Source organism: Columba livia, chromosome 2 (genome assembly GCF_036013475.1).
Source record: "Columba livia isolate bColLiv1 breed racing homer chromosome 2, bColLiv1.pat.W.v2, whole genome shotgun sequence".
Taxonomy (NCBI): Eukaryota; Metazoa; Chordata; class Aves; order Columbiformes; family Columbidae; genus Columba; species Columba livia.
In genome coordinates, this window is record NC_088603.1 from 65799960 (window position 1) to 65824874 (window position 24915).

At 37.7% G+C, this 24915-nt stretch overlaps 1 protein-coding gene across 4 annotated transcripts in view; it reads right to left on the bottom strand.

Moving 5' to 3' along the window:
• Positions 1-24915, bottom strand: part of CDKAL1 (CDK5 regulatory subunit associated protein 1 like 1) — a 416136-nt gene that overhangs the window by 112682 nt on the left and 278539 nt on the right. The window lies entirely within an intron of this gene.

Sequence of the window (24915 nt, forward strand, 5' to 3'; positions counted from 1 at the left end):
TTAGAATTTGTAAACTACTCTATGTTTTATAAGATGCTGGTATCGAGGTAGAACAGGATATTCAAAAGAGGGGACTGACATGCCATATAACCTAGCCATTTTGAACAAAATTGGCTTTAGAGCCAATACAACATCTCTTAGTCACAAGTTAATTTCTATAACAACTCAGTATTCCATAACATCAGCATATGCCTTGCTTTAAAATGAAAACAAAATACTTAAGGTTACAAATGCATGAGCACTGAGCTCTGTTGTTATGCAGCAAGGTCAATGTTTCCTTACTGTTCCCCTCAGACTGAAAATGCAGAACCCCACACACAGCAGCTCAGGAGAGGGCAGCAAACAGAGGCCACAGGTTGTGCCGAAGGATGCACAGCAGGAGGTGACATCAGGGGGCCTCAGCTGAAGTTGTGTCACAGTAACAGTCTTAGACATGGTCGTCACACGTCACTGAGCATTTTCCCCAGCAGATGTTGGAGTGGCTGTCCCTGCTAGGGTCGAGGCTTGCACCCAGACGGAGCTTCGGACCGTGGCTGCAGCCCTCCAAGTGCAAGGCTGCAGGGAGTCCCTGCGGGCTCCCTCTGAGGCCAGGGGAGATGGCCTTCTGTCGCACAGGAGCTGTCCCTCCAAGTGGAGGAGTTATGGGAGGATGTCAACAGCCATCACAGAAGAGAGGAGGGACATAGACAGAATCTTCTCTGCAACTCAAGAGCCTGAAGACCCTCAGCCCTCATCTATGGTAGAGAAACAGGTACTGTCCACCCCCACTACCAAGGGAAGCCAAACATCTGGAGATGGAAAGGATGGAGGCAGATGACTTCTAACACCAAGAGGAAGGATCTTGCCCCACCTAAGAGCTTACAACTGCAAAACAGGTTCCATGTCCTCAAAGTCAAAGAGAAGATGTGCCGACAAGCAAAGTATCTGTTCTACCTAACCCCTAAACCACACAAGGCTAGGAAGAGGAAGAAGCAGCAAGTCATGGTAATGGGTGACTCCCTGCTGTGGGGGACACAGGTCAACCCAAACAACCATCTTGAGAGGCCTGTTGTCTGCCAGGGACCAGGATCTGGGATGTTGTGGGGCTCACTTGGCCCTCTGACTACTACTCCCTGATGTTATTTCATGCAGGCACAAATGGTAACTGTGAGTGGAAACCTGGACAGTATCAGAAGTGACTACAGAGCTCTGGGGGGCAGCAGTGAAAGGCATGGGGGCTCAGGTGGTGTGCTCCTCATCAGGAAACACTTTTTTACTGAGGGTGACTGAGCACTGGCACATGTTGCCCAGGGAGGTGGTGGAGTCTCCCTCCTTGGAGATATTGAAAAGTTGTCTGGATATGGTCTTGGGCAGCCTGCTCTAGATGGCCCTGCTTGAGCAGAGGGGTTGGACAAGATGATCTCCAGAGGTCCCAGCCAAACTCAGCCCTCCTGTGATTCTGTGACGCTGACGAGAAAAACGAGTCCTACAACCAAGAGATTACTGCATAGTATTTACAGAGCACTCTGTGGGACTCAGGAGATGTTAACTCAGTCTTCCAAATCTGACAATAACCAGCTGGATGACCAAGTGCCCTATGAGAAACTGTGAAACCACAGAACTGGTTTGTATCCAGCCTGCTGGCATAAAGTGCAAATACCGATTTAACCTCTTCGGCAGAGGCAGAAATGTCTAGTGCTCACAAGTGCTCAGTGCTCCCTACTGACACAGATGAGACTGTTTCCACAACACAGAGTTGATTCTATACTATCAGTAACAATGCTAAACTGGAGAAAATATGATTTATGAAGAAAACTAAGAACTCTATACTGGTGGTACCTGACTTAAAGCTGGCCCTGTTTCAAATGGGGGAATAGATGAGATGACTCCAAGAGGTCCCTTCCAACCTCAATAATTCTGCAGTTCTTAAGTAGGCTACAGGCAAGGGAACTGCTGGGACAGATTTTTTCAGGGTTGAATGGCATAAAGACCACTGCCACAAGAAAAGCTCACACCTGAGTTTGAGAAGGGGTCTCCAACCTAAAGAAGTGGCTTTCCTCCATCAAGACAAGAGACAGCAAAACTGTAAATACAAACACAAGGAATCCGAATGACATTTATAAAGCATTTGAATGGCCAAAGAGAACTGTAATTTCTTACTAGAGAGTACATCACTGCAGAAAAAATAATGCCGTGGTCACAGTGGGTGAAGAAACTTGAGTTTGAATAGCTGAAAGAAAAACCTCTTGCAACAATGAGTTCTACTGGAACAGGAGAATCTGTTGGCAAAAGACCCAAGAAAGGGGAAGCAGAGAATACTGTTCTTAGTAATTTGATTAGGTGCAATATTAGAGCATCCATAGTTTATACACACCACAGCCTTCATACAAACAGTGTATGGTAGTAAATATTCTTTGTGATTATTTTTTTTTAAACTTAAGAAATCTATTTTTTATCTTTGTATCAGAAATAAGCCTGTATTAAAGCAAATGTCTTAGCCTCCTTTTTACATGTCTGTATGTATAGTTAGCTGCACAAGAATTTATTAGACATTATATTATTAGAACCTTCTTTCACTTTTTCCTTACGAAAAATCCCGACAAAAGAAAACAAATTCTTTCAATTCCTTTTTGAGCTCGTTAATTCAGACTCCATCATTTAAGATGAAGTTAAAACATGGCATTTGAATGCCAAATCAGAACTAGTATTAAACGGAACATTTTCAAGGACTTGGTCCAATAATCTTAACTGGGAAACACAAGCTGAACACTGCACAAAACAGCAAAAATCCCCAGAGCTGTTGGCTAAACAGCCTCAATTACCATTGCTTTCTTAAGACTGACAAACTGCAAGGCATGAAGTTCTGCTTGATATCAAGTAACAATAAAATTTGTTAGCTTTAAGGACTGAGTGAACAGAGGATCACTGTATTCTGCAACATGATTTTGTTCACATCGCAAATATCTTCTGCAGTAATGGAAAGCTCATGGAAGAAAAAGTACACTACTTTATAAATGAATATCACATAACATCAGCTGCTATTTCTCAGAACATGAGCAGAACATTCATTACCTTTGACAAAACCATTATAACGAAGTTATTTTAACCATTTTAATGACACCATTGGCAACAGTCAAAGCATTTATTACCAATGGTAGTAGTAATACTATCCTTCATAAGGGTTTTGTTGTTTCTATAGCAACACGAATTATAAGGTCCAATCAAGCTAGATACAATAAGATATGCTCTTTTTCTCCATAACACCAGTTGTCATTCAGTTAAAAGGAAATTACATATTTTAAAAATTCATAAACTCTACAAATGTCTGAACTCCATTTGGTGATAAGGTGTTAATTATCTTAGTAATTAGATTTCTTCCTGGATGGAATTATTACAAACAAAGAAAAACTAGAGTATGAAAAGAGAATAAGGACCACAGTGTATTCAGCAACAACAATTAATTACAGTTCAATCCAGTATGACTGTCTAAAATATGACATAGAATAGTGCATTTTTATACCACTATAGGTTATGTTGTTTTAAAAATAGTTTTAAAAGGGAGAAAAGCATGAGATTTCCACTCAGAATAAGATCCAGTTACTCACAAAAATCAAGCTCTTAGCCTTTCTCATAGCACTGATGAACAACAATAAGTACAATTGGTTCCATATGTGAAACATAATTTATTAATGAAAAAAGAGAGAAAAAAAATATAATTGCAGAAAAATATAGAACACCTATACACTTGAAAATTAAAGCGAACTTTATTCTGACAGTGTGAAGGCAAGAAGTACAAAATTCCTTATTACTGTGTACAGGCAGATTATGTTTAAAAAATTGTCCCAGCTATGAAATATGATGCAAAATTATACAAGAACAATTTTTTGTGCATCGGCAAATATAAAATTATTTTTTGAAATTAGATGCAGTTTTTCTATTCTGAAGTAAACAAAGAAAAAACTGCTGAACATCCCCAGTAAGCATTTTGTAACATTTATTACATAAATGCATTTGCAGTAAGCCTAAAAATCAAATTGCAGCAAATATTTTCTAGGGTCAGCAGGGAAGCTCCAGCTCGACAACACATTGTTTAGTGAACCAAGAACATACAGTGGTCCTTATGGAAGAGAAAATTATTTTAAAAAAGCAGGAAGTTGCTTCAAACATACAGAAATCTGGATGTTCCTTATACCTCAGCTGATGGAGGTGTTCAGTCTGTTTCAATACTTCTGAGAATAAAATGACTTAAACTTTGCCAGCCATTTTAAACCCTCATAATCCTGACAAACGCCTAGAAAGACTGTGTGCAATCATTTTTCTGGGCAAACATAAATCTTGCAGGATGTTTTCTCTGAAGGCATACTATTGTCTCCATTCACTTAAAAAAAACACCAAACAACAAGAAAAAACAGAGTCCTAAGTTGACTCTCAGTTGGGACATTTTACAATAAAATTGGGGACTTTCAGAAAAATATGAATTTGAGGAATAATTAATGCCATGTATGAGACCATACAACCCTAATACTTAGGGTTCCTCAACATTCTTTCCTTTGTGTCCCTTTACATAGATAAATCCCTTCCACCTGCTCAAGCAGATTTATGATTTGTCATCCTGAACCAGCCCAGCAATACAATCACCATCATGCTGGGCAGTTCTGACCATCCAAAACCAAGCAACTGCTTCTTCTTACGGTAGAGAAGTGTCCATTTTGGTGTGATGCTGTAAGGACCAGCACACCTGGAAATGATCATTAACAAGTGCTAACGGGACAGATACCCAAAATCTCACAGAAAGGAGGAACAAATGTGTTTCAAAAGACACAGAAGAGATGCAACATCTCACCCTCTGCCTGAAGAGGAACCAAGTCAGCCTCCTGGGTCAGAGAAAACAAAAAGTTTTTCTATCTCCCAAAGGAGTGGCTGATGCCTGGAAGTAAAGTGGTGGGTAAGTACAGAATGTGCTGTGGGTAACTGCGGCCCTGAGAATTGCCTCCTCAGAGCTCACAGTCATCTGAGTCAGCTCTAAACAAGTTCAGAAGACAAAATCAGTCCGAGGTGTTTGCTTAGGTATCTTTGTTGCATATTATTAACCAGCATGCAGGGTAGGCAGATTCTCACAGTGACACGTCTCCTGTGTCTTTCTGCCCAGGGGACTTGGTTACCAATCACAGAATTACAGAATGTCCTGAGTTGGAAGGGACCCACGAGGATCATCGAGTACAACTCCTGTCCCTGCACAGGACAACCCCACAGTTCACACCAGTATTAGAGAAAAGAGAAACTGGACTGGCAGTAACAATAAAGTACAGTGGCTATTACAGTGACAGCTACCACAGACCAATCCACCAACAGAGGGAAGCTGGAGAACTCTTGATGGAATGTAAGTTGGGAGTGAAAGGCAAAATCCCTAGTAATTTGAGATAAACGTGTCAGGCTGCTAAAAATAAAACAGTAAAAACCCACCTGTTTTCACAGAGCAAGATGTCTACGAAAACCAGCAGCAAAAGCGTGAAACTTGCGAGGATTCAGGTGTTACACAGATCATTTCATGTGGCATTAGTTAAAGAAAACATTTCCTTTAGCAATAACCATTACAAATGAAATGCAATGCTCAGGGAAGAAATTATGTAAAGAAGCTAAAACTCATCAGCACTTTCACTTATTTGACCATCTGAAATTCTTTTGCATGATCACATATTCTTCCCACTTTCCTTTCAGCAATTAACACTTAAATCAAGCAATGACTTAAAGCCATCAACTCGCTCTTAAACAGGATCACTCACCTCCACCCCTTCCAGTATAACAAAATACTGGATTAGAATAAATGGCTATGTGAATAAATTTAAAACACTGTATGTTCTTACAGAAGGGTACAAGAACTCCCTGGGAAATCTAGAGTAAGGTCAAAACAAAAAAATGCAATGATCTAGCAATCTCTTGATTCATAAATTAGAAATTCGCAATGAAAAATTTTACCAAAAAAGGCAGAATTCTCATGAAAATGAAAACAGTTTTCTTTGAAATGTTATTTCAGCCTCATGTTATATTTTAGAACCTTTCTGCAGTATACTCCCATTTAGGGAAAGTGCAAATGAAAGGAAGTTAATGGATGAAATCATTTGAAGGTACCTGAGAGCTGGTGTTTCAAGCATACTTACAGAACCAAACAGGCAGCTCAATGTGCCATTTTGTGTTGGAGCTGAAGGAGATGAGGTTAGGTCCCCATGACCACACACAGTCCTTCATAAGCCTTTCACCCTGCCTTTCTTTCTTCCCTACAAGGCCTGGTCTTGTGGGATTTCTGACTTGCACTTGAATTGGTCACCAAGGAGTCACATGAGCTGGAGCGAGCACAAGAGAAACAGAGTGCCCAGCTGGAAGCGCTGCCTCTTTCAAAGGCTGGTAACAACATGAAACTTCACCCTGCCCCTCTCCCGGCTACGTGGAGAGGAGCCTGAGAATTAAGCCACGGGAAGATGTCCACACTTTTAGAGGGGGAATCAGCCAACTTCTGATCTAAAATCCTCTGTCTCTACATGGGCTATGAATGGGCCACAGCACAACAGACTCCTAATTTAGTGTCTGGACTTGGGGGAGTAAACCTGAACATAATTTCTGAAGCAGGGGGGGTTTCCATCTTTTCTAGTTTATGATTTGCCCTAAATTATGCAATGGATGAACAGACTTCTAATAAATGGATATCTACTGACAATGTTTTCCTTAGTAATCTTTTCCATATGTGTTTAAAAGCAGTCCAGGATGTACAAGTTCAAAACCTCTGTGGCAGAAAAAAAAGAGCTCTTTTAAACTCTCATATCAATTGCTCAACTGATTTACAGATGGAGTGAAACTGGAAAGTATCTCAGTTCCATGACAATAGACATTTCATTAACATTTCTGTGTGAAGCCTTTTAAATGATAACAGACCGAGCTTTATGGCTGGATATAAACTATCATTTGGTAAGGCTGCTTATCCAAATGCAGCTATATATATATATGTCATGAACATTCATATTAAGAAAATGTCGTAAGAAAACGAGCAGTACTATCAAGATCGCCACAGATCTTGCAAGTTCTTAAATGAAATTCTATCTAACACTGCCATTTCCTTTCCCAGTGTTAGTTGCTCTAGACACAATGACACCATTGAAATGATCAGGGCAAATAGTGGGAGATCTTGCAAATGTAGGGTAAGGAAGATCCAATCACAGCCTCTCAAGAAAGATTTTTAAAATAGTACTATAAAATTTAGCAATAAAAGTATTAATGGCAAGACAGGACACACATTTCACAGACTGCAATATGATCTAAAAGAGATGACCAGATATTAGAGTGAACATGGCCAAGGAGTCAAACTTCAATAAAATAAATATAAATAATGTAAAAGTAGTATCCATATCCACTCTTCTACAGTTAGTACTACTATCAAGCTTTAAGTCTGAGGGACCTTATGTTTCCTTCTATTAAGCTGTCTATCAGACTGAGCCAATTGAAAAGATGAATTCACTGCATTTTATTTGAATTTCTATTAAATGTGTAATAAACTATTGGAAAAAAACCCAAACACCTAAATGTATACTAAATCCAATAGTGTCAGATACAATCACATACTGAGAGAAATAGGAGAAAGCAGTGGCCTCACTCTCCAAAAAACCAATCTGCTTATATTCAGTGCAAGAAAAAAGTTTATTTAACAAACTATCATGCTTAAAATTTATTATTTCTAAACTGTGTTGCATACTAGTTATTCAGACCTTCTGTTTTGATTAGTTTTACCAAATTTAGACCTGTTTGCAGTGTATATATTTCTATTAAATACAATTGCATGACACTTCACTCTGGCAGGACACCCGCTAGCATCACTTACTTATGTACGTGTTCCCACTGCAAAGCAATTATATTATTTCAAATATTTCAAAATGTTCTCTATTAATATCTAACACAACTCCAGGTTGTTTCACAAATCAGTTCTCCTTCATCTCACAGTTTGCCTGCATCAAAGTGAAGATAACTTTATGTTGTCATTGTTTGTAAAAGTCTAAAATGGCTTCATTTATAAGTCAACTTACTTGTTTACTTTCACTTGACTATTGGAACACTGAATACTAGCAGATGTTTAAGTAAGTAATATTTTGTTTATGTGTGTAAAATGCATAATTTTAAGACCTTTTTTTAAAAATTGTTTTCACAGCTTGGATCCTAGTTCTCTGAAAGTGATGCCTAAGACACAACAAACCAGACAAAGAAACTGTAATGCCATAATGTTTATATGGGGTTTTTTTACATAACAAAACAGACGAAGAAAACCCAGACATGACCACAGAAAAACCCCAAGAGTATTTCTTCAGAGTATCCATGCAGATTTCCCTGAAGAAGGGTGTGTGCACATACACACATGAGAGAATAATTGGCAAGACCATAAATCCTACCATTTAATTTGGAGGTGGTCCACAGTGAAACACTTCAGATTTCAAGGGTAGCAGAAACTGCATATTAAGCCCAGCCTGACAGCTCCAGAGTCACTGCATGCACTCTGCTTTTTGCATTACACACCTTGCAGAGCACTGAAGGCGGCTTCGGTGGTGATTCCCACAGGGAACTCATTACACCTGAGCTCTGTGATCTGCAGCAGCTTCCAACTGATTTGCAAATGCACCTTAAGAGGTTGGTTTTGAACTCTGGAGTCATTAGTGTTTTTGATGCAAGTCACCCTACAAAGGGTGTAGAATAGTAGCTGTGATCATGATGCACAATCTAACAGCTCTTGGAGTTTAACGGAGAGTGAGAATGGGTATTTTTTTTGACTATTCTTTTGCAAGCCCACCTCCTGCCCCCAAAAGAGCTCTTAGAGAAACTGGGCTGAATGATACCTGGAGGCAGCTAGAACTCAACTGGAGAAGGTACAGGTATGAAGGGCACCCTGTGAGGAAGGACTGGATCTGTCCTTGTTGTCAGGGAATAGTGACCTAGATTAAAAGTATGTTTTATAATTAGCATGGCTCACTACCTGAGGATGAAAGAGTACACACAATTTTCCTCTCTTTAAACAATTATATAGAAGGTTGCTAGAGTTCCTACTAGAGGCACCCCAAGTGTTTTATAAGAAACACTGTAATCCTTCCCATTATCATTTATTTTTTTAAAACCCAAACAGTTAAGGCTTGCAGTAACTTTCTTCAAATATAAGGCGTTCTACTGTTGCCATAAATATGAAACATTTTACAGAACTTCATTACAGATTTATAACTTCAGATCATTATTGTTTTATGATTAAAAAACGAACGAGTTAAGACAAAAAGCTCAACATCCTTAAACTTCATTTCCATTCAATCTCTAATAAATACCATCTGCTGTGTACTTTAGGGATATAATACCCGTCAAAAACTCAGCCGTATTATGAGAACCGGCACCAAGTTGATCTGAAATGCATATTTGAACAGATGTGTTTAAATTACATCTCTCTGTCTATCCACACGCATAAATTCAGAATAAGCGTGTGTTGATTTAAAATGCATAAAAAAGGGATTTGGAGATGCATCAAAAGTGAACAGCATCTCAATGGATCAAGGCTCACATTACTAAAGGTCATCACTAAAAATAAAGTTTGAATTTATTAAGGTTTGCACCAGGGAACTGTTCTTGGGAACTGACTTAATGTTTGCTGCACTAAAGCAGCCATTGAAATTACACTAATTTTCTATGACCCTTCACTGTTTAACATTAGAGCTGTCAGGAATGGTCAGAAATAACCAGGATCTAGCCATGAGTAACTTAGAATATTATACACTTTTTCTCAGTCTGACACAATGCTTTTCACCAATACTAAATGTCCCAGGCTCTGAGGACTGATCCATGTCTGTTTCAGCGACAGTCATTTAGCTCTTCACTCTGACACAGAAATCAGGCAGATTAAACAAATTGATTAACATGCCTTTTTGGCATGATGAAACCAAATGAAAAAATTGCAAGCAGAGCTCCATTAACAAATGCTAATTAAAAAAAAAAATATCTGAACTTGTGCTTTTGTCCCTCTATAGCCTACAGTTCTGTAATGTTTCAGGGACTTTGAGTGTTAAATAGACCAGCCCAAAGGTCCACCTAAGCCAGTAGCCTACTGCTCGCAATGGGCAGCAGCAGAAGCCAAGGGAAGCATTTAAAATGTGGAGTCTATCAGAGTCCCTTTCTCCTTCCAACAACTGGACTTTGTCAGAGGTGCTTTTGTGAACCAGTAGCCTCTGACAGACTTCTCCATTAACTTCTCCAGTCTCCCCTTGATTCTAAACCTCTCCATATTGTAATTAATTGAAAGAGAAAAAAATTTCTCTCTCTTTCCAGAGCCTGTCACTCCTGAGACTGCAAATTCCATTTGATGTCCTCTAATTGCTACACTGGGAGAGACCAGTAACAACTCTGCTCACCTTCCCAATACTCTTCACTATCTTACGGACCGCTGTTCTAGTTCCTCTCAATTAGCACTTTTCCAGACTGAAGAATCCTTACTTTCTTTTGTGTGACAAATCTGTCATACTTCTGATAATCTCTGTTAGTCTTCACATTAACATTTCTCATTGTACCATATCCTTTTTGAGAGGGGTGTTGACAGCATTTAACAATACAGGCACGATGAGACAAAAATCTCTGAAAGTATTTCCAGAATTTCGATAAGTGGTCTGCTTTTTTAATTTTTCTATTAGGTTTGGGTTCATAGAATCATAGAATCATGGAATCATAGAATCATTTTGGTTGGAAGAGACACTCAGGATCATCAAGTCCAACCATAACCTAACTCTGGCACTAAATCATGTCCTTGTCTAAAGGCCTTTTAAACACCTCCAGGGATGGTGACTCCACCACTTCCCTGGGCAGCCTGTTCCAATGCCTGACAACCCTTTCTGTGAAGACTTTTTTCCTAATATCCAATCTGAACCTCCCCTGGCACAACTTGAGGCCATTTCTTCTCATTCTATCGCTTGTTACTTGGGAGAAGAGACCAACACCCTCCATGCTGCAACCTCCTTTCAGGTAGTTGTAGGCAGCGATCAGGTCTCCCCTCAGCCTCCTTTTCTCCAGGCTAAACAGCCCCAGCTCCCTCAGCCGCTCCTCACAAGACTTGTGCTCCAGACCCCTCACCAGCTTCGTTGCCCTTCTCTGAACTCTCTCTAGTACTTCAATGTCCTTCTTATGATGAGGGGCCCAAAACTGAACACAGTATTCAAGGTGGGACCTCACCAGCACCAAGTTTTCTAGTAAGCAGGTAGCAAAAAAGCAATGGACCTTGCAAAAGGTAAGGGACAAGAGAGAAATGCCAATGACAGTTGTTTATTTCTAGGAAAATGCAAGTACACCATTAGTAAACATTGCACACCTAGATAAATGTTACACCCCCAAATAATTAAAATTCACTACTTTTACGACAGCCTTCTTCTGAAATTTACTTTGAGAACAGAGTCTGCAACAGGGACAACAAACTGGTAAAAATTTCTTGCCGATACAATCAGAGTGAAAATTCAGGAAAAGAGGACTCACACTACTGCTTTCCCATGCTATGGGAGAACAGAAACTGCCAAATGAAAGATGGAGGCAAATTCCCTTCTCTATATAGATACAAACATCATGCTGAATCCCACTTTACCTGCTTCATAGGAGAAGCCTGGCATTACCAGCTACCTACCTTCAGCCTCTGCTTCTTTCCAAGTTATTATTTAATAGAAATTCAGAAAAACGTAACTGTCATTAAAAGAGACTGATTGATGAAAATGTTATCTCAGAAATAAAGCTCAGCAGAGAGATCTTCTCAAAAAGTCAAGGACTGTGCAGCTGACTTCACCTGGATATTAAACAGTTGGGGAGCAATAGCCCTCTCCTTATTAAATTCTTTCCCCTTAAGGCATGAATCTGATGGAAGTGAATAACTTTTTGCAGAAACACACTGCATAGGTGAAGTTTAGAAAATAAATAAGCTAGAATTGGCAACAAAAAGGAAGGCCAAGCATGTCTCAAAGACAGGCCACAGTCAGCAATGCGGGGCGGTGGGGAACTAAAGAAGCTGTCAAAGGAGTACTAGTATGACATGCTGCAAGACTTTGCCAGAGAATTTAAGACTTATATGTGAAGTAGAATCAAGAATGGATCAAAGAAGAAAATTAAGAACTACAAAATTGCCATTGGGCCAGATGTTTTATTCCAAGGTTTTGGTTCAAAATCACTTACACTAAGAACTTCTGCAGCCAAGAGAGAGGAGGCAGGCATCAAAGCAAAGCAGATTTTGAGGAAAACGTGCTCAGCTCAAATGAGTTACCCCAAAACAGCTAACAGATTTAAAAGAGACATAATTCTCTCACATCATATGCCATACAAAAAACTTGGCTGGATTTTTTTTTTTTGTCCTACGCCTTTTTGAGAAATCGTGATATGAAAAGTGTTCCAGTCACAAACATCTAGATGGGAAGGATCAAGGTTGTGATGGAAACAGCAGTTAACAACACGTGCACAATGTTCACTAAGCTTGACATAACCTCCACTCCATTTTCAAAGTACCTAACAAGATACAACTTATACCACACTAACTGAACAACTTATACCACACTAACTGAACATCCAAAACACAGCAGCTTACATGCCACATCCTCATCAACACAGTACTTACAAAAGATGTTGTTATAATTAAAAATCTGAAGCACAGATTCGGGAGAGAGCAAATGGCAGGCAAGTCAGGTGGGGGAAGGTTTTAGCAGCTGTAAGCCATTTTCTTGTACTGTATGGTAACTAAAAAGAGCTGCAGTTTTACATCAGACAGGTTTTGCAGTACATTGCTATACATTCCTTAATGTGAATTTTTTTAGAGGTAGTATCCCTCATGAAATTCAACCATCTAATTTGCAGAGATGCTTTCCCCAAACAAGTGTAGGACATTACTACCTCTGAAAACAACAGGCTTTGAATATCTGAATATAGCAGCAAAGACAGTGTACAAAGGTAATTCGATATATAAGAGGATGGACTTCTAAGTTAATATTAAAACAGGAAAATATCAAAAGAGAGGAGCATTTTGGAGGGTGATGTTACGATAGCTACAATTCTGCATTCCTATTGAGAGATGTTCATCGCTGCAGACTGAACACCTGTGGCCCAGATAGCCTTCAGGACAAACAGCTGCACAGAACATGGACAATGTTTCTAGATAGGCTTCAGATTTATGTCTTCATAAAAGGAAGATCTAGTAGGACAAAAACTTTTCCTATCACTGCTCTAACACTTTTTTTTTCTTTAAGGAACAGTATTTGTACATGACCATACAGAAAAAAAGTTGCATAGGGAACTACTGCTTCTGTGAGCAGCATAAAAAGCAAATTTGAATAACAATAATAATAAAAATTCTCCATTCTACGAGTAAGTTTAGCATTTTGCTCAAAATTTCACATATAGACCCTCCCCACCCCTTAAAGATTCAAAGCTCCTATCATGTAACTTCAAATTTTTGCAGTTTTACTCCATGCTATACTGCCAAAGGTGACAATATGGTCTTAAAACTTCAGAATGAAGTGTGACACAAGCACTGTGATGTGCTTGAAAAACAACCCTGTACAGCTTCAGAATTAGATTTTCAGAGGTAGCATTCAGACTCACAAGCAACGCTAAGTCAAAACCCATGAGCTTAACTTCAAAGAAACCTGGTGTGCTTTACTAATGAAAGCAGAACAAGATAATGTAAATTATGCTCCAAATGAACACAATGCAATCCAACACAAGTTGCATCACTGGGAAACACAGAATTTACCTTGCAAGAATTAGTTTAAAGAAATTATGAAGGAAATTTTCCAATGTGTGTGTATAAAGAATTATTCATTTGTGTAAAAACATAATTGGAATGATATACAGAAAGACCTGGGCATGGCTGTTAATGGGCATTACTGGAGTGATAGCACACAGTCTGTACTACTGTCTGTAGATCACTGTCTCATCTAATTCATGATATGTTCTGATAGCAACCTGAATTTAAAGAAATCACAGCAGAAACAATATCAATATTTATATGCAAGCATAGTTCATTCAGCTGACTGGAAGGCAGCAGAATGACTGTGAGAAGTATCTGTTTTCTCCTCAGGTACGCCAAAACAGCAGGTGAGTTCAGAATATAAAAGACTCACTTAAATGCACAGGATCAGCCCATAACAATGAAATATTATTTTATATATCAGTTAATAATACATAACTCAGAGCAAAATATTGTAGCTTCATTTCCAAATGGAGGAATGGGCTTACTCTGCTATACAGTTGAGGACACTGGGCAGAAAAAGCCACATCACCAGGATAACAAGTTTAAAATCTCCTAGTTCACCTTTCAGAAAGACGGCCTCAATTAAACAGGTTCTCACACACTTTTTGTTCTTAACAATTTAGAAACTGTTTCCCTTGTCTAGAATTGTCAGTAATTTAAGAACATTTCTTTGTAAAAGGGAAAATAATTTTGGTACTTTGGGATCTTTGCAAGTAATCAATATTAAGTATTCCTTGAAAAGTTTTGATGAAGAATGTTCAGATGCAAACATTCACACAGAAGTACACATACAGGACATCATAGGCAATATCAGAACAAGATGATATTTTAAATGTGGACAATTAGTTTGTCAATGACAAAGTTAATACAAATTCAATAGATGCTGTTGCCTCAGGGATGCTCTTACTCATTTCTCTCTGTTCAGTTCAGTGAACTCTTTCAATATGATACTAAGTTGCAGATGCCTTAAAAATTATAGTCAGCATGGTTTACAATGTCGTTATCAGGACAACAATATATTTTGTCATGTTCAAAACCTTTAAATACAGTGAAGGATTGTTAAACATATATGTTTAGTTCAGGTGCCTTTTTTTTAAAGGACTGTGATTTCGACAAGTAGTACACTGCCACAACTCTCAAAGTTCTCAAAGTACTTTAAGCATTAGCTTTGCTGTCTAAAAGTAGACTCCCTAAACAGGACAATCCAGAACATTTCAGACAAACTTAAGAGGAATAGTGCACACCAATATAAGGAGAGATATCAGTTTATTTTATCCCACAAAACCCCAAAGTTATTCATGAACTCTAAATACAATTTAGAAGTTTGAAAAGCTAAATCAAACCACCCCAGCTATTCAAACAGAAGATTGGAAGGTGGGCGCCTGTAATATTTTGGGTTTGTATGTGTCAGATGTCCTCCATTACACAGTCGAGAAGATGCAGTGCAAAGGTTTTATTAAATTTTCAAGTAAAATAGGCAGAAAATGAATATCTTAAACTCATAATGTGGAGAAATAATTATTAAGGAAACTTGACACTGTGAGCAGTTTCATGCTTTGACCTATTGGAGAACAAATATACAACTGAAGGTTAAAAGAGAATGAGCACAAAATCAACAAAATATTGTTATCATTGAAGAAACAGCAAAAACAAAATTAAAAACATGTTTTATGAAGAATTAAAAGACACGACAGCATTCCAGTTATGGGAACAAAGCTCTTTGGCATCACTATACCATTACAATTGGAATAGGTGATGCATGAAAACTCTATTTAGAGAATAAGGTTTCGGGTAAATTTAATAGCAGTGGAAGATTATTCAGATGCAGCTGAGAAGAATAATGTATTTTCTCATACATGAATGTATGCAAATAGACAAGAGACAGGTTCACTACCAATTGAGTCTACCAACTTGATTCAAAGCACAAGAGTAGTATCTGAAGATTAAGGGAAACATATTTTCTTGTACCTTGAAATGGCAAGACTGAAAGACCTGGCACATGAAATCACAGAACCTGGAGTCTCTGAGGCTCCCACAAGCAGAAGATGAGGCAGGATGACTACTATTGAAAAGGAAATGAAAATCAGCACAAAGCAGGGCAACTGCTCGAGAACTGACACCAGTCTTGTAATGAGGAACATTATAAACTTCAGGAAATTCCCAAAGAGTTGGTAAAAGTAGAAAAAACAATATTCATGAAATTTTATAGAAGAGATGAAACAGAATAGAAAAATCTCTAAAGACATCATTATAAAAGGACAACAGTGATGTCCCCAGATAAGAATATTAAACGTAATAGTTCTGATAAAGGAAAAGAAAAACAAATTTTATTACTAAAGAGACAATTACAGAAACAAAGAGAGAGTACCTTGACAGTGAGACCGACAGAGATGGAACAAACGGCATTTTTGAGGCTCCCAATAGTCTAATCAGAGAATCATAGTATAATTTGGAGGGAGGGAAAATCTTCCCCAAAACAGATTGTGACACACTTCTCCCTGGTTACTGCTAGATCAGGCTTAAGCTGCAGAATTAAACTAAATCAATACTGAAAGACCTGAAAAATGTTTCAAAAGAATGGAATGATGTTGCAAACTGAAGACAAATTTGAATTTAATAGTTACCATGAACTCTCCTTGTTAAAGTCTACTTAAATGTAATGAACTATCATACAGAGGGAGCAGAATACAAAAATGGAATCAAATCAATTTAGTGGAAAGAGGAGTGTTTGCATTCAGACCATATAACTGAAACTGGTTTTATCAAATCACATAATGTTCCACAATGGCCTTTGGGCATCAGTTAAAGAACCTGGAAAGGCAGCCAAATGCTTGCCAGGCACAACGGTTCCTTTTTGGCTCTGCAACACCAACACGAGTCATGAACAATTCCTAGGCACAAAGGCAGACTATTCACAACCAAACACTGTAAATTTCCAAGATGAAATCAGTCATCTTGGTATAACTTGGTGGGCCTAAGATGGACACTGGCTTTTCAACTTTGAGCAGAACAGGAGATATGGTATAAAAGGAGGTTTAAAGAAAGTGGCAAATGAGGATCATTGAGGAAGAAACAAGTTGTATCACAGACAATTTAAGCTCATTTATTATGTACAAAATATTGAACTACTAATGCAAAGCTGCACCTATGCACCAGCATTCCAAAAACACTTATTTCATGTGGGTGGAAGGTACAGACATGTTTTAAGTAGATAGAAAAAACATGACTATATTTAGAAATCATTTATTGATGTAAATTTGAGTCCATTTATGGAAAATGTTTCATCCTCTGTAATCCATTATAAGCCTTTATGATTCACAAAACCTCCTTTCCCCCAGTTTCAGTGCCAGTGCTGAAATTCCAGGGATTGCAGAAGACAGAGTAGTAAAGAGCACCATTTGAAAATATTGATTTCATTTTACACTTCTTGATTTCTAGGACACTTGTGTTTTCTAGAAGTTACCTCAGTCTTCAGCCTAAAAATACGCTTAAATGTTAATATTTCACACTTTAGGGGAAAACTGAATATTCAAAACAACAACAAAAAAATCTCTTTGGCATTTGGATTGGACCTCTCACTACAAGAAAGGACACTGATGTACTGCAGTGAGTTCAGAGGAGGCAACAAAGCTGGTGAGGGGCCTGGAGCACAAGTCTAATGAGGAGCAACTGAGGGAACTGGGGCTGTTTAGCCTGGAGAAAAGGAGGCTGAGGGGAGACCTGATCACTGTCTGCAACTACCTGAAAGGAGGTTGTAGCATGGAGGGTGTTGGTCTCTTCTCCCAAGTAGCAAGTAACAGGATGAGAGGAAATGGCCTCAAGTTGTGCGAGGGGAGGTTTAGATTGGATATTAGGAAACATTTATTCATGGAAGGGGTTGTCAGGCATTGGAACAGGCTGCCCAGGAAAGCGGTGGAGTCACCATCCCTGGAGGTGTTTAAAAGAAACATACACATGTGTGGTGCTGAGGGACACGGTTTGGCAGTGGACTTTGCAGTGCTGGGTTAATGGTTGGACCCAATCATCTTAAGGGTCTTTTCCAACCTAAACGATTCTGTGAATCTGTAATAACAAAGCAACCATGTTCTAGCATGAACACAAAGATCAGTTATCTACCTATATACCACTTTGAGAAGATGAGTTATCTACATGTAATCACACAGTGGTATATGCAAGCACTCTCAAGTATGATGTTCATTACAACAGCAGTATCCAAAGGAGCACCCTTCAGGCCTGTCTCTTTCTGCCAGTAGTTCATATAGTAACAGGGGGGGCTCAGTTCCCTTCAAAGACAGCATCCACAGATCAGACTTAACTCTGAGAAACACAGCTAAATTGAAGAGTTAAATGTGTAGATATTGTACCTCAAAGTAAAAACAGTTATGGGTAAGTAAATAATCTCTCTTCTTCAGCTGGTCTACCAGCAGTCACTGTAGATAATCCAAGAATATGGAAAGTCTGAAGAAAGGCACATGGGAGTCTCTAAACCCAGGCTGAAGGAGAGCTATGGCAAATGCAGCCGTCACCTAGGCAGCCTCCTCAGTAGGGCTGCACTTAGCAAAGACGGTGAAGTGAAGCTTCTATTGTCCACTTCGTATATAAAAAAATATGAAAGTATGATGCAGAGCATAGTTGTGCAGAGGTCTAACTGAAAGAGCTCTTTAAGAAGCAGCTGATCCCTATTAGTGACTTTGTAATATTCCTTTCATCTACTGTGAGACTCTGAGGAGTCTGCCAGCCTCTCTGAACTCTTCATCACTGGATACAGGGAGTTCAGGGGTTCCTCTTTAGGGTTCTTCCATAACACACAGAAGGCAAAATGCAGGCAGGATAAAAAATAAGCATCTGTAAAGGAAAGCATGAATTTTAAGAAAAGCAAGACATACTGACTTTCTTAAAATAACTGAAAGTTGGAAATCACTTTGGAAAAGGACTTCAGAAATGCTACATGGGTGACCTTGCCTTTATGGAAACAAACAACAAAAGAAGAATCAACCATGAGAGCACATCTCCTTTTTCCTTCCAGCTAAAGGATAAGTTGTCTTCACAGACAAGGATGGTAGTGAACTCCCAAAAGATACTGAAAGGTCTAAAACCCATTGTATTTGTGGACAGGTGGATAGAAAGGTGCAAGATTTTAAAATCCTATGCACCAGATTCACAGCTAATAATTTCAGAACAAACTTGTTTTGGAGGAAAAGGTAATCTTGCATTACCCACAGAAGCTTGTATTGTCCAAAAATTCAATCTCAGTATAGCCTTGGGCTATGAGCATCTATCTAACTTGCGAATATACCATTTTCCACTGTGAAAACATTTCTTTGGGCCTTCTTCAAGTCTCAGGAACTCGGCAGAAAGCTGCATAAGGAGAACACACACTCTTGTGCCTTGGGGTTGTGCCTCACCAAACCCCTCCAGTTTGGCTTTCTGTGGAGCCAGTGTACGTGCTACTGCAGTAATTGAAAACTTGGGCTGTGATTTCTTTGATAAAAAAATACACTGAATTTAAGAAGTGAAAACTCTGAAGACGCCATTGTGAGTTTCTGGCTTAGGGCTCAATCATCAGAAAGATAGGATATTTAGATGCAATGTGTTTTCCTCTCAGAAAGTAAGGCAGTTTATTTATTTTTAAAGGACTTTTCAGAAAATGAAAAAAAAAACACGTTGAGGCAAATAGGAAAAGTCAAATCTATACCAGCTCAGAAATTACATTCTTGTTTCATGGTAAAAAAAACCCAGAACGTCAGAGGACAAACCTCAGGCTAGAAATTTAAAAATGAAAGGATAAACTAATAAAAATAATTAGAAGAGGGTTTAAAGTGAATATGAAACAAATTTTTGTGCCAGAGTTAACAAGTAAAAGCAGGATGTTCTAACTTAACTGGAATTGAAGAGAAATTGAAGGAACAATTAATGACTCCGCAAACTCTATGCAAGGGATAGGAGGCTTGGAGAATATCCCATACAGATGCTGCATTACAAAACGGAATAAAACAATCCCCAGTCACTATTGCTGCATAAATATAATCATAGTTTCAATGCACATTTAGTTCTATCAATGAAACAATTTTCTATTCTAAAGAATTTGCTGAACATTTTCTTTGGGAAAAAATGTTTATTTGTATTATTAACAAAAACGTGAAAATATTATCTCACTTAAGAGATAATTACTGTACTTCACTTTAATATTGTCAAATAAAAGATGTAATTTGTGAAAACATATGTTAAAAGACACACTTCAGCTTCTGCTATTCTCGTAATGATGAAAGCCGTCAAAATACCTCAAATAATTTTGTATTCTGTAGAAAGTATGACTAAGTAATATCAGGTAGCCAAGAGGACAAAATCATGTTATGCTTTACTAATATAAGTCCATAGAATATTGAAGACATAAACAAATCAGGAACATAAATCTTAACCCAATCATGTCTGATCTTACATTAAGTTGAAACATTTATGAAGACGAAAATCAGCCAACTCAGACATTCTTTTTGTACAGCACTCTCAAATACATTGGCAAGGAACTAAATATTCTGTTCACCAAAGTGCAAAATTATTATAAATGGCAATAAGGGCTTTTTTTTTTTTCCTGCAGAAAGGAAAAATTCTATGTCATAAATCTAGAGTGATCTGGAATGGCAAATGTACAAAAATTCAGTTACTAATGGTAGAATTAAATAATTCACTGTAACTTTTGTTTACTGTGTCCATTGGATTCTGAATTAAGCCACACATGTAAACTTCCCTTCACTATGAGTATAATTTTCCATATATCCATATTTCTTATTTTTATTGTGAATGCAAAGTTTCGGAACTGTTTCAATTTGTAAGAATTGTTTTTATATCTGTAGCTCCAATTTTTTAAATGTTTTATTTATATAAATTTACCCTGCTTCCATTTAAAAACTAAATCTAATATACAGAAAAGCTGATAGAATGCTGGTGGGTAGCTGGTAAGTATGACTTGTTACCATTTTTAGAGCAGATGGACTCAATTAGATATGTACTGAATGGAGGAAAAATCCTCTTTCTAAATGAGCTTGTGTTCAGATTTAGAACTGTCGTGCTTATTAGGACAGACAAAAAATATGGAAAATTAAACAGTAAAGTTTAATCCATATTCTGTTTACATGGCATGTGCTGAGAGTGGTTAATACAAAGTCACTTAAAAAATACATGAAAATAATCATATTTCTACAAAAAGTTTCAAAGTAGTTAACTTTCAAAAAGTGCCAACAAATCTCATAATAGTTTCTTCAGGAGTTTAACAAGTATTTAATGATCACTTACCATCATAAGGACGTAAGGAAATAATGCAAACGAGTGGCAACAAGACAGCTTCTCATTTTCTTTTATCGTAAAAATTGTGCTAAAAATGATTCTCCAGGGGAAGCACAATTGTTCCCTGCTAATTTCTAATTAATGTTAACTGTTCAGGGATCACAGGCATATACCTGTGGGAGAATACAAGGCAAAAATTACGTTCTGCTGTATAAGATATAAACCCTGACTCTCAACAGTCTCCCATGTACATGGACACAGTTATGCAGGCCCTAACATAAAAACTAAGGGAAGATGATATCTGCATGCATGGGTACATGTTCAAATGTATAATGAAAACAGACAAATAAAGAAAGTGAAAAAGCAAACTATTTTGAACTTTGTTTCCCTGTTCTACGGCATCTGTGAACAACATGGATTAGGAAGTGGAATGACTCACAGTTACTTGGCTTTAATTATACCAGGTTGTCAATGCTGAAATAGTGCTCTGCACTATAAAACAGTGCTCTGCAAATTAGGGCTAGAAAATGCCTCCTTTTGTTCGAAAGATACAGAAAATAATTTTAGGTAGTATCTATTTTAGTCATTAAAATATACTTTACCATTTTGAGTAGGCTTTTAAAGTTTTGTTATAAGAGCTTCTGCACTGAGAATCCAACCTCCAAAACATTTTACCCTTCTAGCCTTAAAGAACTTCAAGCACAGTTAGTATTACTGCTTTAAGTCGTAATTTGTGACCACAGTGAAATCATTAGATGTTTAACTAAAATTAAGTGAATCTCTAATATTGCACCCAAGTATGATGCTGATAAAAGTCACAAAGCCATGCCCAAAATTTAGAGTAGATCCTTACCCTACAGGGTTTCATTTACAAGTTATTTTAAAGATATTTCTGCTGATAACTATATTGGTTAAATAAAACTTATCTCCCACAACATTTAAATTACAATGCACTGCTGCACACCAACAACGTTTGTTCTATACAATGATGCACACAAAACTAAGGCATATCTACTGTACTTAGTATATGCAATCACAAAAAAAAAAAAATAAATCCGCTTTGGTGTATTTAACTTCCAATTTTCCCTTGACTGCGTCCTCTCTTCTATTCTAATTAGCACGTACGATCATAACATACTACAGGGGAAGTAAGCTTAAGAGTCAAATTCACATGCAGACCCCAGTAGCTGATACAATGCTGTGGCAGAACTTGCAAGCCATCGTTCTTGGCTGACGGTAAAACACATTACACTACAAAGTGGCTCCAGCCTAGTACTACAAGACCTATTTAAAGGAAGATAGCACGTAGGTAAGGAAACAGGAAAGAATGAAAGATTAAAAGAAGACTTAACAGAAACTCTATTTGCTTGCCCTGGTTTTGAAACAATAAACATCTTTAAGTATCATACCATTAAAAAAAAAAGAGGAATCTCTACTGCTGTGTTTTTTCCCAGCTGTCAGGATTTTACAATCGATGTCAACAATCACACAATTACAAACTGAGTTTAACACAACTAAGCAAAGCACAGTTGTATTACACACTAAACAACAGACATAGGTATAATGAAACAGAAATCTGTTTCTTTATGTGTTCAGTGTTATAATCAGAGTCTCTAGGTATACTGTCTAGCAGAGGTGAGGGAGGTCCATGAAAATATGCTACATGGAAAAACAGTTTGCTGGCCACAGTTCAGAGCTCAGCTGGCTGCCTTACAAATTTCTAGGATTGAGTATGTGAGTCAAGCACTCCCAAAAATTTAAGTCAACAGTGTGGGAGTGGCCATCTCACCACTGCAGAGAAATCACGCCAGTCTGCTGTTCAAACCTGAACCCATGGCCCATCTGTCTGTGTCTCTGCAGTCTCTTGGAAACAGCCAGTCCCTGACAGACAGTTGATCTCTCTCCTCTCACCAAGCACTAAGGCTAAAAAAATAACTGTGAGTAGTTACTGTGGGACATACACACACACACACACACAGAGATTCAGCAGTAGATCTATAAATGACAATGCAACTCATTTTCCAGACATGGTGTTTAGCCTTTTTGTAAGTAAGTTGAAGGCTGTCAAACCTTTACTCAACAAAAATCCTTCAACCGAGATTAAATAGTTAAAACAATCTGTATTTATTTTAATACAAAGCTTTCTGTAGGAGACTGATTCAAACCTATTTGGGTTAGTAACATGCAAAAGTTATTGCCCCAGAGCTGACTGTGAGTCTGTACAAAATGGCTTTCAGGTCTCAGAAGTTGACTCTCCTGCTAAGGGTCATGGCTCATTCAAAGGCCAAGCAGGGAGGCACCTTAGCACCTTACACAGCAAGCCAGAAGACGATTAATTTCTATGACCTCTGGGTTTTGCCAATAAATATGTTATCTAGGTTTAGGAAGAAATGTAGATGCTCTGGGTTTATATTCTCCTATGCATAAGGCGTTCAGACACAATAACTTATTTTCTGACTTGAAACTGCACCTGAATCACAATTTTCTGGTAAGTGGACTGAGAAGAATTTACTTTGCTTCTTATGCCTTTACATACAAACATATTTGCAATATTGTCTTGCTGTTATAAAGTACTTTAACAGCTGTATTGTGGCAATTTCTCCTACTAAACAAAATGACAGTTCTACATCAAGAAGATAAGCAAAATATAAAACCAAAAAAAAATGCCAAGTGCAAGAGATAAGCTACTCAGTTGTGGAAAATAAACTTACGTCTGCTATAGCCACTACTTTCATGTACAAACCTTTTAAAATCTTTGATTTGCCATTAATTTGCCATATAAGAAATGAGAAGTTCACAACTATAAATGTCATTCTCTTTCTAAAGAGATGAATCATCAACTCATGTGTACGATTTACAGACCCATATAAATTGCACATGAATAAAAAATTGAGCTTCCCTGATGTAATCCACATCACAGTCCCCAAATGAATGTACCCAAAAAACTTCTGGGTAGCAGAATTATTGTGTCTCTTGCAAGCAGTGGTGTTATAATCGTACAGCTAAACTTTTAAAGAGATTTAACAACTTTTGTGTAATTCCACATAGCAGTTTGCTTTATTTAAGTAATTTAGGGTTAAAGAAAATAATTAAAGGTACTGATCAGCTATAGAAGCACTGCACTTTTTATTTCTTCTATCATTATTTGGAACATATTTTCCCTGAAAGCTTGACACAAATGTAACTCTGTTCATTTCGTATCAGCTGGCTGACCACCACCTCAATAAAAAATTCTTTTGTGCTATATTGTTCCGTATGATCAAAATAATATGGCTTATAAAATTATTACCTAGAATTCTGCCGAAGATGAGAAAATGTGCACATATAAATGAATACTTTTTTTTTCTAATGTACCAAATCTGAAAACTTAATACCATCATCAGAATTTTCACATCTGAGCACTATAAGGTGTACGCATGGTGCGTCTTGGATTTGTGTGCATACAAGAAATACTTAAGTATCTTAACATATGTTTGGATAGACTTAAAACCTCAGGAATAAATTAAAACTGAGAATTAGATGTCAAATCAATCTGTTATTAAGCAAATAAACATGAATTAGTTATTATTGTTTTAAAAACAAATTATACTCCCCCCTTGATTCCATTCTAAGTTCTGACCCAGACATTGAAACACAATGACAAAACATACACATAAAAATCAAGGAACTGATTTCAGTTATTTTGTCTTAAAATACTAGAGTAATACGGTATCTCAGTAAGTAAAATCAAGCATTTAAAACCCATAAATATTAAATGTTTTAAGAGGACTAATTTCCAATACTGCATGACGCTTACAATTCCTTCCTTTTAACCTTACTACGGAGTTTATATCATTACTTCCAAAAAACCACATTCACATGTCCCCAGGGGGAGAAAG